Source organism: Schistocerca serialis, chromosome 2, assembly GCF_023864345.2.
Source record: "Schistocerca serialis cubense isolate TAMUIC-IGC-003099 chromosome 2, iqSchSeri2.2, whole genome shotgun sequence".
NCBI classification, from domain to species: Eukaryota; Metazoa; Arthropoda; class Insecta; order Orthoptera; family Acrididae; genus Schistocerca; species Schistocerca serialis.
The window spans coordinates 669,924,865-669,943,533 of NC_064639.1; the positions used below are offsets into that span (position 1 = coordinate 669,924,865).

Here is an 18,669-nt window from a genome sequence, read left to right on the forward strand (position 1 = left end):
CTACAAAGTATACGCTCTCCAGGAAGCTCATTTCAGTAAAGATTCTTGTTATCTTGTATAAGAACATAGATAAATGGTCCACAGCGTTTGCTAAATCATTCACGATGCTTCAGGAATTCGCTGCCCCTTATTACGAAAATCTGTAACACTGCATTTGTATTAGCGATTATGGGTTACTAAAGCAGGAATGAAAAGTCACAATGTATTTGTTCGGCAAAAGCAGAGTAGTGAAAATGTGGCTGTGAGGCACTGAACCTTGTTTGCATGCATTTGTTCGCGGAAATATTGACGAATATTTTAATTTCATTTCCATTATAGTTGAAGGGATACGCACTATATAATGCACCAACAGGTGTTCACAATGCATTACTTGGCCCCTTGCCGTTGTCCCCACCGACTACCGTTCTTTAGATACAGTGACAGGATCACGGTATACATATGCGTTTATGCCGTGTGAAGTTTCCAAGTGCATTGCATCCTCTGATTCCGTCTCAATGGCGCCAGAATTGTGTACATATTGCGGTAGCAAAACGTTTCCACAAATTATCCGGAAACATAAGGGCACTAAATTTTTGTGATACGGTACACCTCCGTTACGTCTCTTGCTAGCGTATCCGGACATGTGTATCATTTCTGAGCAGATCAAACACACCTTGCAAAAATTCCTAAGTTGAATATCTCAGAAAGAAGAAAAATACTCTTTAGTTTACCGAACGACAGTAACATAATGTCTGTTTCGTACAAAAGCTTCTCTTTTTCCCATTCTTACTGCAGCACAATATTGAAATTTTTCTTTGCGACATTCGTCGGGATTTCCAGACACTTCACTCTAGCAACTTACTGCTCATTTTGAATGAAACTTGGAATATCCCTTCGCTATCAGCTAGATCGCCACCCGCCGTGATGAACAGTTGAAAATAATGGTTGGTTGGTTGGTTGGTTTGGGGAAGGAGACCAGACAGCGAGGTCATCGGTCTCATCGGATTAGGGAAGGAAGTCGGCCGTGCCCTTTGAAAGGAACCATCCCGGCATTTGCCTGGAGCGATTTAGGGAAATCACGGAAAACCTAAATCAGGATGGCCGGACGCGGGATTGAACCGTCGTCCTCCCGAATACGAGTCCAGTGTCTAACCACTGCGCCACCTCGCTCGGTGAAAATAATGTCTACCTACTCAAGTGTGTATTCCATCAACAGTAACGGTCCCGTCTCAATTTCCTGAGGTATGCCTGGCAATTTGTCCGTTTCCGATGGAGTCCAATTACTCATAATAGCAAGCGGCGTTTTACGTGCAAAGAAAATCTCTACTGGATCGTCGTGAGACGCAAAGGAGAGAATTCTGTGTCACAGCAATGAGAGCGCAGCTCACGTACTCCATTCCGATGCAGCTGGCGCGGGCCCGGCGTTCGCGAGGCCCCTGCCCGTCCTTGGCTCCTTGACGCGCTAACCGCCGACCCGCCAGCAGCGGTATCATCCTCCCAGCAGGTGACGTGACGTCACTAACGGCTTGGCGCCAACGTTTGAAAGCTCACTGTGTCAACAGTGACGTCACCTCGAGCTCCGGCACTCGGACGCCGTAGAGCGGACAAAATTCCTCGCGCTCCGTATACAAAAATATCAGCTCATCTTCATCTCATCACGGAATGCCGGTATGCACGTCTTCGACATTTATGTCTTATGGGCATTAGGTCGTGGTCTTAAGCCATGTTGCTGTAATTAATTTTTAGTCTCCTAATATGAGAAAGATCCTCACAGGCTGTTATGACGTCGTTGCTTGTTTTTAAAACTCGAATAAATTCAGCAACTCAAACTACACTGAACGGCCAAAGAAACTGGTATAGGCATACGTATTCAAATACAGAGATATGTAAACAGGCAGAAAACGGTGCTGCGGTCGGCAACTCCTATACAAGACAACACGTGTCTGGCGCAGTTGTTAGATCGGTTATTGCTGTTACAATGGCAGGTTATCAAGATATAATTGAGTGTCAGTGTGATGTTATAATCGACGCATGAGCGATGGGACATAGCATCTCCAAGGTAGCGATGAAATGGAGATTTTCCCGTACGACCGTTTCATGAATGTACCATGAATATCACGAATTCGGTAAAACATCAAATCTCCACATGGCTGGGGCTGAAAAAGACCCTGCAAGAACACTATCAACGACGAAAGAAGATAATCGTCCAACGCGCCCGAAGTGCAACCCTTCCGGAAATTGCTGCAGACTTCGATGCTGGGTCATCAACAAGTGTCAGCGTGCGATCCATTCAACGAAACATCATCGATATGGGTTTTCGGAGCCGAAGGCCCACTCATGTCCCTTGATGACTGCAGGACACGAAGCTTTACGCCTCGCCTGGGCCCGTCAACACCGACATTGGACTGTTGATGACTGGAATCATGTTGCCTGGTCGAACGAGTCTCGTTTCAAATTGTATCCAGAGGATGGACGTGCAGGGGTATGGAGACAACCTCATGAATCCATGGATCCTGCATGTCAGCTGGGACTGTTCAAGCTGGTGGAGGCTCTGTAATGGAGTGGGGCGTGTGCAGTTGGCGTGATACGGTACCCCTGATATATCTAGACACGACTCTAACAGGTGACACGTACGTAAGCATCCTGTCTGATAACCTGCTTCCATTCATATCCATTGCGCATTCCGACGGACTTGCGCAATTCCAGCAGGAGAATGCGACACCACACACGTCCAGATTTGCTACAGAATGCTTCCAGAAACAGTCTTCTGAGTTGAAATATTTCCGCTGGGCACCAAACTCCGCAGACACTAACATTATTCAGCGTATCTGCGATGCCTTGCAACGTGCTGTCCAGAAGAGATCACCAGCCCCTCATACTCTTACGGATTTATGTACAGTCCTGCAGGATTCATGGTGTCAGTTCCCTCCAACACTACTTCAGTCATTAGTCGAGTCTGTGCCACGTCGTGTTTCGGCACTTTTGCGTGCTCGCGGGGGCCCTACACGATATTAGGCAGGTGTACCAGTTTCTTTAGTTCTTCAGTGTATTTACACGTAACCACGCAAATGTCGAGTAGTGACGTAATCCGTCGTCTGTCAGGGGTTTAGCAATGGACATATTTGTTCATTGCACTTTGCTGTAAATTTCAGCTCATTTATCAAAGACCAGTTCAGTTAAAACAGCTGTTTTTTTAGCAGCGATATTGTGCATTTCACGTGAAAGTGCTACGTAAGTTCTGAATAATGTGAACCACACAATCGCTGTAAGACGAACTAACGCAAAAACAGTGTAGAACCGCATGCAATACGAATTATTTTCCGCATGTAGTCACATATGATGGTACTAAGTTTGTCACAGCCCCACGTGTAACACTTTCAAGTTGCGTTTTAAAGTACAATCACATGCTTTGTTGGTAGTCATACAAGCACCCAGGGACTAATTACCTCATTTCGGTTTCCTTAACTAAATTCAAGTGAATTTTCCTCGTGTCGAATGTGCAGGTATCGCAGCAGCAGATTATCAGTTGCATACGTTATCTCCAAACCACCTACGTCACAATTTCATGTCAACACAGTACATACTTGTATGCAAAGTGTGTTGCTTGTTTGTGCAATCATCGATTGCAAAACTGCATATACGCCTGAAGACAGAACGAACGCATTCAGCAACCGGTTATGTTGGTAAAAACATTTGATTTGCAGCAGATGCGGTGTGTTTTTAGTGAGTTCAGCCGAGAGCTGGAGTAGTTTCTTAAACTACGCAATGACTACATTCCTCCACCAATCTCGTGTAAATGAATTAGTATTCTGTCTCTGACGATATCTATGTTATTAATACGTTAAGTTATCTTTTTTCGTTCATCTTCATACCTGCTTAATATGTTCGTGAATAGACATAATTTTTTAGCTTTCGATCCTAGCCCGTAATAGACTGGAGTGAACAGAAGTAATTATTTCATTATGGTGCCTATAGATAATATGTACTACTGAGCAACGTGTGACTGAGGTTGCAATAAGTATGTTTTTGGGAACATTCATGGATAAAAAAGATTCTCACTTTTGACTGTGCAAATACCATGTGATCGTATAGGCAACAAAACCACCGGCTTTGCGCACAACTGCCCGAGGATCAGTAAACACCGTTGTGCCACTCAGATGTATTTCTGTAAGCTGAGCCTGCAGCATCTTCGCAGTGGAACAAGGCAGAGGCGAGGTGAGGAGTCACTTTACGACTTCCGGTTATAAAGACTCTTCGCCTGCTCCTGCCAGCAGCAGTAACCTTCACAATTTTAGCGGATACACTACCTTCTAAAATCTCCTCATCATCAGTTAACTTTGCCTCATATTTCGCAGTTCTCATTTCCACTTTTTGAGTGCCACCTGATACTTGGATTTTTCAAACAGTGGACGAGCGGTTCTAGGGGCTTCATTCTGGAACCGCGCGACCGCTACGGTCGCAGGTTCGAATCCTGCCTCGGGCATGGATGTGTGTGATGTCCTTAGGTTAGTTAGGTTTAAGTAGTTCTAAGTTCTAGGGGACTGATGACCTCAGATGTTAAGTCCCATAGTGCTCAGAGACATTTGAACCATTTTTCAAAGTTTTAATAAGAGAACTAACGCAGCCGTCAAGGCGCTGGATTTTTCAGCGAGAGCGGCTTGTTTCAGATTCCGTTCCCAGCGTCGCGGCTTAGATGTCACTTGGCTATCTGGTGATTCCGTTTCATTTTCTCCCCGTACGATGTTGTACAAAGCAAGCACTCGTAGACAAGCGCGTTACCGGCATGCTAACTCAGCGTGTTCGGGCAGAGGGTTAGCGCCCTCTGTAATAAAAGAAAAGTGAATAGAGGGATACTTCCAGAAAGCAAAGACGAATTCTGTGAAGTGAATTTGTGGAAACGCAGCTCACTACTTGTTTGCTGATGGCGAGAAAAGTATCCTTGATTTTTGGCAGTTCCTTAACGAATGCCTTGTGCCGTTGTACGTAATCCAAAATACAGACAATTTTTCTCTAATTTCGTTTGCAGTGTTTTCCATAACCCACCCAAGAGCTGGGGTGTCCCTTTCATGAAAAATTGATTCCCGCCCCTTCCACACCTAGAACTGACATATTCTCTGGTCATCGGAATATCCTTCTCGGAAAAACTGTACCGATAGTCTCAATGAGTCTGACGTCTCGCTGCGCCCCCCTCCTCGCGACGTCGGTTTCCTACTATTCTCGGTGGTATTAATGTTAATTAAAGAGAAAGGAAAATAAATAAATAAACCATTGATGTTCATTGTACCTCTACTCCACGTTCCCTACGCTTTCCTTGCTTTCTGGAGGGTCGGAACGGGACATGGTGGCCAGGCCTCGGGTTACGACCCCTGCCAACTTTGCCCCCATCCTTCCCTTTAGGCGCCTATATAAAAAAAGAAAAAAAGTAGATCAACGATGAATTTGAACGGGCGCCATAGGGCGTCTGCCCCGAACAAATGCAACGAACTATAACGAACAAAATGGGACCAACAAATGAAAAAAAAGCGCGTTAAAGCATCTGATTCCGGTGTATGGGGAGACGCGCCGGCCCCGGGTCGAATCCACCTCACAGATTAACGAGGGGGGCTGATATGCCAACTAAAAGATGGCTCTGAGCACTATGGGACTGAACTTCTGAGGTCATCAGTCCCCTAGAACTTACAACTACTTAAACCTAACTAACCTAAGGACATCACACACATCCATGCCCGAGGCAGGATTCGAACCAGCGACCGTAGCGGTCTCGCGGTTCCAGACTGTAGCGCCTAGAACCGCTCGGCCACCCCGGTCGGCATATGCCAACCAGCCTGGATACCGTTTTTATACGGTTTCCCAAACCCACTTAAGTAAATATCGGACTGGGCCCCAGGTTCCGCCTCAGTTAGGCGATACACAAACACTTAAGAAACGATGTCATGTTTCTCCATGCGATATACGCTAAACGCATACAGAAGCGGTACACGGATTCTTCCTCTGGAGGATGGGGGGGGGGGGGGGGGGGGAATCGACATTAAAACGTCTCTGGGAGTGGAACACTATTGTATATACAGGGCTGGTTCGTAATGAAAGTTGGAGAAGTGCCATGCCAGTCGTGACCCAGCAATGGCTTGATTTTATAGCACCGGAGAAGGCAAATCACGACGATGTTGCTTCCCGTATAGAGGTGGGCTTGTTTCCAATAAACATACAGAACCATTTACTTCTTCAGTGATTACTTTATAACTCTTTCCTCAGCAAACATGCTAAACAACCAGTGACGTCAGCTTCTTCGATGCGTCGAATGTGTATGAAAGAAATTTTAACGACTGTGATAGTGCCAGTCTATGAACTGTGATGTGTAATGCCGTTATCATTTATCGAAGCGCTGTGCGAGAACTTTGGTCGCAAACAGCAGTTCCATTTATAGAAGGGTGTTAACTGCGTTCGAAGCGTTTTTATTGTTTGTTTATAGGTTTCTAACATAGACGTTCTGAGAAAGACGTGTTGTCGAGGCCAGTAGCTACTGTGTAAACGTTGCAGCAACAGTCTGTGTTTAATACTGATGTCGAAGAGAATTTCAGCTATATCTGAAGTAGAGCTTAAATGATCTCAATAATTGTAGTCGGAAAATGGGTGAAATGTTCTGAGATTCACTTTTAATGTATTTACCTTCTCGAAAACACTATCGTTTCTGTGCCTCTGTGAACACAGCCATAGATTTATTGCAGTTGCAAGATAAGCAATAATGAAGATATTAATCTTTTGATATTCACTTCATATAGTTTTCTGCCCTTACGAGTTTCTCACCAATGACAGTGTTTGTCCTTTACATGACAATCACTCTTACCTCAGATGTTAAAACGTAAGTATGTGTTTTACCTCTAATTCACAGGTTGCAAATTCTTATTTGATCGCTCCGTTTTGTGACCCGTACGTGATCCTTGCAGAAACAAAAATTCGAAATTTTCTGCGGATAGCCTACGATTGCGATTTAACTCTGTTGCGCTGATAATAACGACTCAGCTGTTCCCTGCTTTAGAGGACTCCTGCTTCTAGATTTTCATTAGGAACGTCTGTGTTCACGCACGTCAGTGTAAGCGGCCCACGAGTCGTTTGATCGGATCTGTCGACTGCGCGCTGACGCAAGTGCCACTCCTCTTTGGACCTACCCTCAACTGTTGATTCACCAGTTGTTGACGTCACAGGCAGTTCTGGTGCCGCGTTTCAGAATCCCGCCAGAGTTCAGAAGAAGCGCGGGAGCGCGTAGGGCTAAGGCCGATCTTATGCGCACTTTAAGAAAGGTGGAACGATTCAAAGTATATCTACCATTACGTTAAGACACCTGGCGTTTTTCTTTCAGATAGTTACTAACTATAAATTTGAATGTATCTCCCATACAGAATGACACAATTACGAGGACTGTTCAACAAAGAATCATCATAACTTTTTTGACCACATATCATTACTCATTCTCATAAATTTGATAGTCCTTATCAACGTAGTTCAAAAAATGGTTCAAATGGCTCTGAGCACTATGGGACTTAACATCTGTGGTCATCAGTCCCCTAGAACTTAGAACTACTTAAACCTAACTAACCTAAGGACATCACACACATCCATGCCCGAGACAGGATTCGAACCTGCGACCGTAGCAGTCGCGCGGTTCCGGACTGAGCGCCTAGAACCGCTAGACCACCGCGGCCGGCTATCAACGTAGTCTCCCATGAATGCGATACACTTGTCCCAGCTTTCTACCAGTCTTCAAATACATAATGGAAACCATTTTTTGAGAGGTTCTCCAAAATCGCCTCCGCAGCCTTCACTACTGTTTCTGATGATTGATAATGCCTCCCTCGAAGGCGTCTCTTCTTGTTAGGGGATAGAAAAAAGTCACTTGGGACTAAATCCGGACTATAGAGAGGGTGAGGGATGCACTTCAAGTTCATTTTTGCAAGATATTCAGCAACAAAATTGGCAATATGCAGCCGCGCATTATCGTGGTGCAGCATCCAGCCTGCTTCACGGAAATGAGGTTTTTTGTCCCTGATATGGACTTGCAATGTTTTGACGACATCAATGTAGCATTGTCCAGTTACTGATGTGTGTGCAGGAACAACATGCTGATAAACCATTCCATGAATATAAACGAATGAGATGACCATAACTTTCCCATCAGAAGCAACCACTTTTGCTTTTTTGGGGGGTTGGTGATGAAGGAGATTTCCACACTGAGCTTTGCTGTTTGCTCTCAGGATCAAAATGATGTAGCCGAGTTTCATGAGCAGTGATTACATTAGGAAGAAACTCCGGATCTTCCTCTAACATCAACTTTAATTGCATGCAGACCTGCACGCAAATGTCCTTTTGTTCGGGAATCAACAGTCTTGAAACCCTTCGCGCACAAACGCATGTCGAGTGTAATTTTTCTGTCACCAGCGTGTGGGTGGCACCCTATGAAATGTTCAGTATTTCAGAAAGTGATCTTAAGGTAATCCGTTGATCCTCTCTCACAATTACAGCAACAGTGTTGATGTTTTCTTCAGTAAGAGCAATAACTGGAGCACCCGGTCAACCTTCCTTTGAAATTGATTGTCTCCCCTCTTTAAACATTTTAAACCACCTTCGAGGTGTACTGTAGGGAAGAACAGACTCTCCATAGGCCTCCTGTAAAATTGTATAGGCCTCGGCTGAAGATTTTTTGAGACGAAATCAGAGTTTCAAAGACGCATATTGTTCCTCGCGTGTTACCTCCATTGCAGCGGTGGCGATACTGAAAATGTCTGACCTTGCCTGCCTCTTACAGGCGGGAACCAGGAGTTCCATCAGTGAAACGATTACGGCGTGTTTTTTGCACATTAAGCTAACAAAATATCATAAGATAAAATTTTAGCGCTAGAAATTATGACCATGAAAACAATTATGATCATTCTTTGTTGAACAGCCCTCGTACAAACGCAACTCCAGAACAGTTTCGTCATCATACGATAGGTAGCATCTTGCAGTTTAAACATTATTTCCATTCTACTCTCATTCCATCACAATGTTACCATGTCGTCTCCATTATCAGTAAGAATGTCTCAAAAAGTTCGAGACAATTTTCATTGATCTTTTCATTGTCTGAAGCCGTTTCAATATTTTTCGTGGAATTCTTGCTCATTGACCCCACAGATCATGTTTTCACTGCACAATCCAAGTATTTTCATAACGCCAGTTCCACCACAATTCACTACAGTTTGATAAATACCAGCAATGAGGACTACATTGGCGGCGCAGGCAGAACAACCGACAATGCTTCAAAAACCTTCGCGAACCACGCTCCTATAGGATCCTTGTGTGTACCAGTCTGTTTGGTCCTTTGACATCATAGCTAGGATTCAGTTGTCTTCGGATTACCTCAGAACGCCAGTAATCATCCCACAGTCGAATGAAATATAAGTTTTCATGAACTGTAACCAAATGCTAACTTCAGGTTGATAAAAAAGTTCAGCAGGCAAAACTTCATTGTGAATAGCGCGAGATTTTGGGCTCAGTCAAATCTACAGGGTGGCGCACGAAATGTGTTACCAATTGTTTCTTTCACAATTTACGACGCACATTAGATATCCCGCTGGGATCTCTACAGCAGTACCAGCAGAGCTTGGAAAAACAAATGAGTTACGTAATGACGTGTAATTCACGATACTGCCACCAGGAGACTAGTAAGCAGCGATGGCTGAAAATAGAAGACTGACGACACAGCAACGATCGGCAATTGTGTTACTTTTTCATGAAACGAAAAGCCTTGTTGTGACTCAGAGGCGTTTTCGACAACAGTTTAACACACGATGGCTCCCTTGCAAGAAGACCAACCACAGGTTGTACGATAAATTTGTACAGGAAGGAAGAGTATTGGAAGCGAAGCGACCTCGGCCTAAGCCTGTTTGTTCGTCGGAGAATATTGAAGCGGTACGAGTTGCTGTACAGAGAAGTCCCGGGAAATCTTGTAGAAAGGCAGCAGGGCAACTGGGAATATCCAGACGCTCCGTTCAACACATTCTTAAAAGTGACCTCGATATGTACCCATACAAGATGACCTGTGCACAGAAGCTCACTGAAGAACACAAGCAGCAGAGACTACTGTTTGCTCAGTGGGCGGAGGATAGGGAAGAAACTCTCAACAACGTTTGGTTTTCAGACGAGGCGCGTTTTCATTTAGACGGTGCGGTTAACAAACAAAATGTACGCTTTTGGGCCACTGAAAACCCAAAAGTGCTTACAGCGTGGGCAGCAATTTACAGTCACGGACTTATTGGACCCTTTTTCTTTGAAGAAAGTGTGAACAGCGAGCGTTATTTGAGCATGCTTCGCAATAGCTTCATTTCACAGCTTCTTGCTACTGCCTTGCCCTTCAACACGCAGTGGTTCATGCAAGATGGAGCAAGGCCACACACTGCAAACACTGTGTTGGAGTTTTTACACGAGCATTTCGACATGCGGATCATTTCACTCAAGTTTCCAGGTCGCTTCAATGACGGACAAAATTGGCCACCCAATAGTCCAGACCTCAATCCATGTGACTTTTTTCTTTGGGGGTACCTAACGGAAAAATTTTTCCCGAAACGTCCACATGATTTAATGGAGCTCAGAAGACTTATTCTTCAAGCTTACAGTGAAATTACGGAAGACACGTGCCGTAGGGTAATCACTGACTTCAGTGTTCGTTTGAAGGAAGTTAGGAAACGAAATGGTGGACATATACACCATGTGCTGAGTTAGAACAAATCTCCATGGACGGCTCTTCATTGTAGTATATGTTCCTTTCAGATTGTATTGACACTAAAGTTTATATTCAAAACAAAATGGTAACACATTTCGTGCGCCACCCTGTATGTCACTCTCCGTCACGCTCTGGGCTGTATCTCGTATTTTGTGGTCGAGATACCTAGTACCACTGCCAGCTTTTTATCGTCTTTTTTGTGCACTGTTATGCTACTACCCCAGTATGGTCTTATAACACCTAGATGTGGTCGCAGGCACTTCCCACGCGCTCGAGTCCGTTTTCAGTCCCATGGTATCAGTCGTCAAATTTTCACTCTCACGCGCAGGTGTAATCAGAAAATTTCCACTGACGTCAGCAAAGAAAAAGAATTTGTTCTCATAGGGAATAACATTTCAGCAGACAATCTAAGTATAAAAAGTTTTTGCTTGACTACCTTAGTGGTATTCTGTGGTTTTTATACTTTCTAAGAACGACAAAAACTTGTGGGGTCTTTCTAACAGGGGAAATTCACCCGAGGAATTACATAACTCTTCACAATTCCTTTTCAAGCAGTACGGTCGTCAGGTATTCAGTGAAAGCCCATCTAGAACGGCACGTATTTGTAAGCAAATAACTCATCCTACACATCCTTTTTTTAAAAATTCAATTGTTGATACATTGCGTCTTCTGTAGCGTAATCGACGGTAAGGAACTGTCATTATACCATTGTTCTTATTGTTCTTACGAAAGAACGCACGCGAAATCAAAATAAACTCCATTGTACACACGTCGGCGTAATATTCCGCGCATACGTCTCGGTATCGCGTGTGCGTTCGCTTTTCAACATTGTTCTCCGGCCGCTTTCACTGCAGCCGATGTGACATGCAGAACGCAGCGGCGTTAATCATTGTGCAGCATCACGCATCTTGTCTGCTGCGTGTTCCGTGAAGTGACACTTATCTGCGAAACACGCGGCATTGGCGTTACTGCCGAATAATCGGGACGTTATGTGAGCCATTAACGAATACACACATCGACATAAACGTCTTATTTTGGAGCTAAGTTGAAAACTTAATTGAAGAAAAAGTATAGCGGATGTGGTTGCGGCATTGAAACATATCTGACTCAGAACGAGATTTTTAATCTGCAGCGGCGTGTGCGCTGATATGAAACTTTCTGGCAGATTGAAACTGTGTGCCCCACCGAGACTCGAACTCGGGACCTTTGTCTTTCGCGGGCGAGCGCTCTACCATCTGAGCTACCCAAGCATGACTCACTCCCCGTACTCACACTTTACATCTGCCAGTACTTCGTCTCCTACTTTCCAAACTTCACAGAAGCTCTCCTGCGAACCTTGCAGAACTAGCACTCCTGAAAGAAAGGACATTGCGGAGACATGGCTTAGCCACAGCCTGGGGGATGTTTCCAGAATGAGATTTGCACTCTGCAACGGAGTGTGCGCTGATATGAATGAAACTTCCTGGCAGATTAAAACTGTGTGCCGTACCGAGACTCGAACTCGGGATCTTTGCCTTTCGCGGGCAAGTGTTCTACCCAAGCACGACTCACGCCCCGTCCTCGCAGCACGCAAAAGGCAAAGGTCCAGAGTTCGAGTGTCGGTCCGGCACACAGCTTTAATCTGACAGGAAGTTTCATATCTGTCTCAGATTAAGCTTATCCATTACGGATATTTTAGAACCCGTGCCTGTTAATTGAGTGTGAATACGTAAAACTGCAACTTTTTTGAATAAGTATTTACTATTCCATGAATCGGTTTTCGAACCATTTCAGGTTCATCTTCAAATGGGATCTGGAAGTTACATCATTATTTCTAGCAACAGTTGTATAGCACATGCCGGCAAAGTTTCGCTGTCGCAGTGTAAATTAAGGTAGGTTATGTAGAAGTGTGTGAAGTGATATACCAATTGGCCATCAAAATCGAAGTAGACAGATGGACACTAACGGAATAAAGCCGCTCATACTGTCGCAAGCCAGACCCAGCATTATGCTAGAAATAATGCAGTACTTCCAGAAACCATCTGAAGATGAACCTGAAAAGCTTCGAAAACTGATTCATGGAATAATAAATACATATTCAAAAAAGCGACTGGTTGCAGTTTTTTCTGTTTCCAAATCTGACTCAATCAGAAAACAACAAACAATGATTTTGTAAAGAAAGAAATCTCAGTAGTGCTGTGGCTATGAAAGTTCTGGAATAAAATTTTAACATTATTCCTTTTTGTGCGATTACTTTTGAAAAATCGATCTGAGAAGTGTCAGAGCAATTCGTAAAGGAAGAATGAGTCTCGTTTGTAGATGTAGTATGCACTGGGTGGTTACATTTAAAGTGCAGCTACTCACAACGATCCAGTGTGGCCTGTAATTATAGTATGGCAGCTAAACTTTGTAGCCATGTTAATACAGAACCTATTTACGCTGGAATAAAAATTAGTTACAATTTTGACCACCAGGTGTAAATCTGGCGCTGTGAATACAAGAATGACGTATATAAATGTTTCATATGTAATAGGTTAGGAACAGGACGTGGGCCGAAAAGGTCAAACAAGTCACGAAAGCATAATGTTAATTTTGTTATAAAATGTCGCTTACACAATTTGTGGAATATCCAGATACGTTAAAACGGTGTTATCAACGATTGGTCGCAGCAGTTCCGGTGGAATGTGAGCAACGTGTTCCTGTATACTGACTTCCTATCAGGTAGAGGTGCAACACGTCTCTGGTAAACGCGTTCTGCTTAGATATTCTGAGAGCCGAAAATCAGATGGAGTCAGATCAGGCGATCACGTAGGCCATGCATCTGCAGAGCTCGCTCGTGGAAGGTTGCATTGAGATGATCTGCTAGACGAACGACATGAGGTGTTGCTCTATACTGCATGAAAACAGTGGTTTCCATAGAGTTGCGCTCTTCCACAGCAGGAATCATATTCTGCACAAGGAGGTCTCGATAGTGTGTAGATATCACAATACACTTGGCAGACCCTCTGAGTGTATTCTCTTCAAAGAAGAACGGACCGAGAGTAAACTTGCTTGTGAATACACACTAGAATTTTGTCAATACTTTTAAATATATCGGGAATCAGATATAACGATATTTAAAAAAGAAATATCATTAACCGACTTCGACATATCGAAAGAGACTATCGATATACCGTCGGAGAAATATCACGTAACGGCCTATAGAAATTTCGGCTGCACATTGTAAATAGACTGCCGGTTTTAGAGATGTGTATTTAAGTACTGATTTACTGTTAGATATCCCGTACATCAACAAGCTATCAGCCTGCTTATCCCCTCAGAGTAGGAATTGAATGGAAAACGATGCACGTACACCCTTGGCGGTAACGACTTTGCTATCAATGGTAATTGCATGTAAGTGGTGCAATAAAAGGTTGTCCGATGGGCCCGTCGTTCGGTTTCGTCACATATCGGACTTGTCTGCAATACTTCCTGCCGACTTCCCTGTTCCTTCATTTCTACAAACGCCAGCGTTATCGCATTATCATATCTACCAAGTTTTGCTGTCATACTACAATTACAGCCCACACTGGACCACAGTGAGTAGTTGCACTTTAATTATAACCACACAGTACTACGTTAGTTTCGGAAGTTGTACAGAGACTTGCCGATTTGACTGAGCAACTGCAGAAGCAATCAACCCTCGCTCCATTAAGCAGAAACAGTTTCAGCAAGGCTGCGGGAGGGAACTTATTCCCCGGCTGGGATCTCTCTGCTAGCAGAGGCATTCATTGGCGAAGCAGGAGCGTCGGACAGACGCCCTAACAGAGCCCATTCCGCCAGCGGCGGAGGCGACAGAATAATTGCCAGAGAGAGGAGGACGAGACTAATATAACAAGCACTGGTCTGGTGGAAGACGCTTATACTCCATCAGGAGGGGAAACCCACTGGCAGCGAGGGGAGCTGAGGCGGCTTTTTGGGGAGCAGCAGACTGTTGAGCTTAATGCGGGCGGTAGAGGACCAGTGAGGGCGTGTGGTAGGGGCGCCGCGAGGGCGCGGGGCTGTCCTTAGCTCATCCTCGCTCCGGGCCGGCAGAGACAAACGGTGGAACGGGCGAAGCATCTGAGTGGCACCACTTCGTACGACTCCTGGCACCGTTTATGACCCACGCGAATTAATTTGGGGGCTTGGTGCATCGTAATTATTGCGTGCTCACAGGCACACCATAGACAAGTGCAGACGTTCAGGCAGCATAGCCCGACTGGCTTTCTGCGACGACGAAAATTAACTACTCGTAGAAGAGCAACGACTGACTATTACTCTCAGCTGATTGTCTGTATGAAGAGTCCCAGCTTTCTTTCCTATGCTCGAAGTGATACGAGTGAGATTCAAGTTAGCTGTCGCCCGATCTGTATTTTCCCACATCACTTACAGTGAATGCCGAGGTGGTTCCTCTCATAACGCCACGACTTACTTCCCACCCCATCCTCGCCTCCAGTGACTTCGTTGTCGACGAGAAGTTTAATCTTCTTCATCATTAAAATATAAACGATCATCACGAGTTTGAATGGTCTTCTTCACAATCCAAATCACTCCGGCAAGTTCCAGAAAAAAAACAAAAAAAAGTACTTGGTTTTGATGAGTCCACCAGTCCAACGGCTGTTTTGATACAGCTCTCCAAACTACTCTATCCTGTGCGAGCTACTTACTTTCCGAATAACTTCCGAACAACGACTGCTACCTACATCCTTCTAAATCTACTTGCTATATTCATCTCTTGGTCTCACTCTCCAATTTTTACCCCCCACACTTCCCTCCAATACTAAGTTGGTGACCCCTTGATGCCTCAGACTGTGTCCTATCAACACCGATCCATTCTTTTCATCAGATTGTGCCACAAATTTCTTTTCTCCCCAATTCTGTTTCGTACTTCCTCATTACTTACGTGATATACCCATTTAATCTTCAGCATTCTTCTGTAGCACCTCATTTCAAAAGCTTCTATTCTCTTCTTGCTTAAACTGTTCATCGTTCATGTTTCACTTTCATGCATGGCTACACTCCATATAAATACTTTCAGATAAGACTTCATAACACTTGGATCTATATTCGGCGTTAGCAAATTTCTCTTCTTCAGAAATTCTTTTCTTGCCGTTGCCAGTGTACATTTTATATCTTCTATACCTCCATCAACATCTGTTATTATACTGCCCTAATAGTTTAGTTTCAGACAAGGCACAATTTAAAAATAATTTAAAAGAATTTTTGGTGGCCAACTCCTTCTATTCCATCCACGAATTTCTCAACAAGTGCAGTAGACCATTTTAATGAAAATTTATTATACTTTAATTTTTGACAATACTTGGTTGTAACATCCAAGTAACTACCTACTGCGTGAATCATGGATGTATGGAAAGCAGATGTAAGTCTTAAGTCTGTAAATAGTGGAAGTTTAATTTTAAATCTTGTACATAATTTGACTGTTCTTAACTAAGGATCATTGAAATGAATAATGTACCTTAATTTTTGACAATACTTGGTTGTAATAGCCAAGTAACTAGCTACTGTGTGAATGACGGATTTAATGAAGGCAGATGTAAGTATTAAACCCGAAAATATTAGAAGTTTAATTTTAATTCATGTACATAATTTTGCTGTTGATTGACTGAGGACCATTAAAATTAATGAAACTCAAGTTTTTCTAAATACATTTCTGTAATGAGTTTATCTGATATGTTCCACACCCAGGAGGATCCCCTCTTTTGTGGGTCTATGGAATGAATAATTAATCTAACCTAATATACTGCTTAAAGTGTTTCGTTTCGTAATCCAATTCTTTCGGCATCACGTGATTTAATTCGACTACATTACATTAGCCTTGTTCCGCTTTTGTTGATGTTCATATTATATCCTCCTTTCAAGACACCGTCCATTTCGTTCAACTGCTGTTCCATATCCTTTGCCGTCTCTGACAGAAAAAACCAGTGACATCGGCAAACTTCAAAGTTATTTATCTCTTCTCCCTGAGCATTAATTTCTGCTCCAATTTCTTATTTGGTCTCCTTCACTGCTCGTTCAATGTATGAACGAGGGACTTCTCAATCACAGCTTCCTTTTCATGCACCTCGACTCTTATAACTATCGTCTGTTTTCTGTACAAGTTGTAAACAGCCTTTCGCTGCCTGTATTTTACCTCTGCTACCTTCAGAATTTCAAAGAGAGTATTCCAGTCAACATTGTCAAAAGCTTTTTCTATGCCATAAACGTAGGGCTGCCTTTCGTTAACCTATGTTCTAAGGTAAACAGTAATGTCACTATTGCTTCACGTGTGCTCACTTTTTTCCGGAATCCAAACCGATCTTCCGTGAGTTTGACTTCTACCAGGGTTTCCTTTCCTTTGTAAGGAATTCGTGTTAGTATTTTGCAACCATGATTTGTTAAACTGATAGTTTAAGGGCAACGACATGAAGAGCGCCTCCTGGGTGCGATTTTTATCTGCACAAGTACTTCAACGGATTGTTTCCAGCCTTTCTAATGATACTGTTTCGGTGCCTTGAGCTTCGACTTCAAGTGTAGCTGTTTTAATTAAGTGTTTTAGAGTACGCCGTCTGACAGAATCGCTCTACAAGATATTGTGGACTACCTTCAGAAATATGTGACTGACTCGAAAACAGTTTTAGTGATTAGTCATACCGGTCAACGAATTTTCAACAGAAACGAAAGTTGCACGAAGAAGCGCAATAGGGCCGTTGATGTTCCATATAGACAGATTTACGTAAAAGATTTATCGAATAAGGTCATAAACTACCGCAGACTATTTGCCAATCGTATACTTTTATCTGTATGAAAGTCTCGTCTCTCGATGGTTGTAAGGGTTGCAGAGAGACTTGGACAGTACCTCCACTTGCTGCACTGAATTGCTGCTTCCTTTAATTGTAGACAAATGCAAGATATCGCATGCGCATAAGAAAGTGAACCACCTAGTAGTATCCGATTACAATATTAGTGGTTAACTGCTGGATACTGACACCTTTCGCACATCTGCGGGCAACATACTGCCAAGTGATATGAAAAGGGAACGACATGTGAAATCTGTAATAGTGAAGGTGAATAAGAAACTTATGTACGTTGGAAAATTCCTAAAAGAATTAGGTGCATGGAGCGTTTGGAGACATGAAAGCAATCATACAGAAAATCATATAACAGGTAGTCTGAAACTGTTAGTAATAAACCTCGTCGGGTCAAAATGAGGCTGGCGAACATTATTAAAACAATTTAGCATGAGCGAGGTTGTAGGATGCAGCTCCAGGTCTGATGATAAATGGCCTGTAGCGTAATCAATCCACGTTACAAAATAGCTTGCGTGGACCATTATGTGAATCACATCGGCAACGGCAGTGAATCTGATTTCGACTCCATGAGAGGATAAGGGGCACTGAAACGTGTGACGTAAGTCCATACTTTCGCGATTGATAGTGTCACAACTTTAGTGATAACGCTCTTGTCTTTCCCGGCCAGAATTTATATTTTGATCCATTTAGATTATTTTTATTTCGATACATTTACACAACTTTGTTTCTTTCCTGTTTCGTATGGTGTTTGAACATCACGACAATGCGTTATAGTCCTTCTTCAGTGACGTAGAGTTTTGCAGCCAGCCACCAGGAATAAAAGTGGAATCTGCTTTGTCGAAGAGGTATGTCGCACTTTATTATAACAATAAAATCAATTACACTAAAAGCATAGCAGTTGTACTCTGTAGTTAACGTCATGTAAATGTTCGGTTAGTTTTGGTATGTCGTTGACAACGGAATTAGGCATAATTCAGAACGAAAATAATAGCAAAACTACGACAAATTATGAATATCGCTGCTACTAAAAAAAGAAATACAGTGACGGGAAAACAATCGCAACACCGAAAAATAATTAATGTGGGGTAATCAAATTTCGGGAATATATTTGTCTAGATAACATATTTA

At 43.3% G+C, this 18,669-nt stretch overlaps 1 protein-coding gene across 1 annotated transcript in view; it reads right to left on the reverse strand.

Moving 5' to 3' along the window:
• Positions 1-18,669, reverse strand: part of LOC126456318 (uncharacterized) — a 1,428,646-nt gene that overhangs the window by 466,155 nt on the left and 943,822 nt on the right. The window lies entirely within an intron of this gene.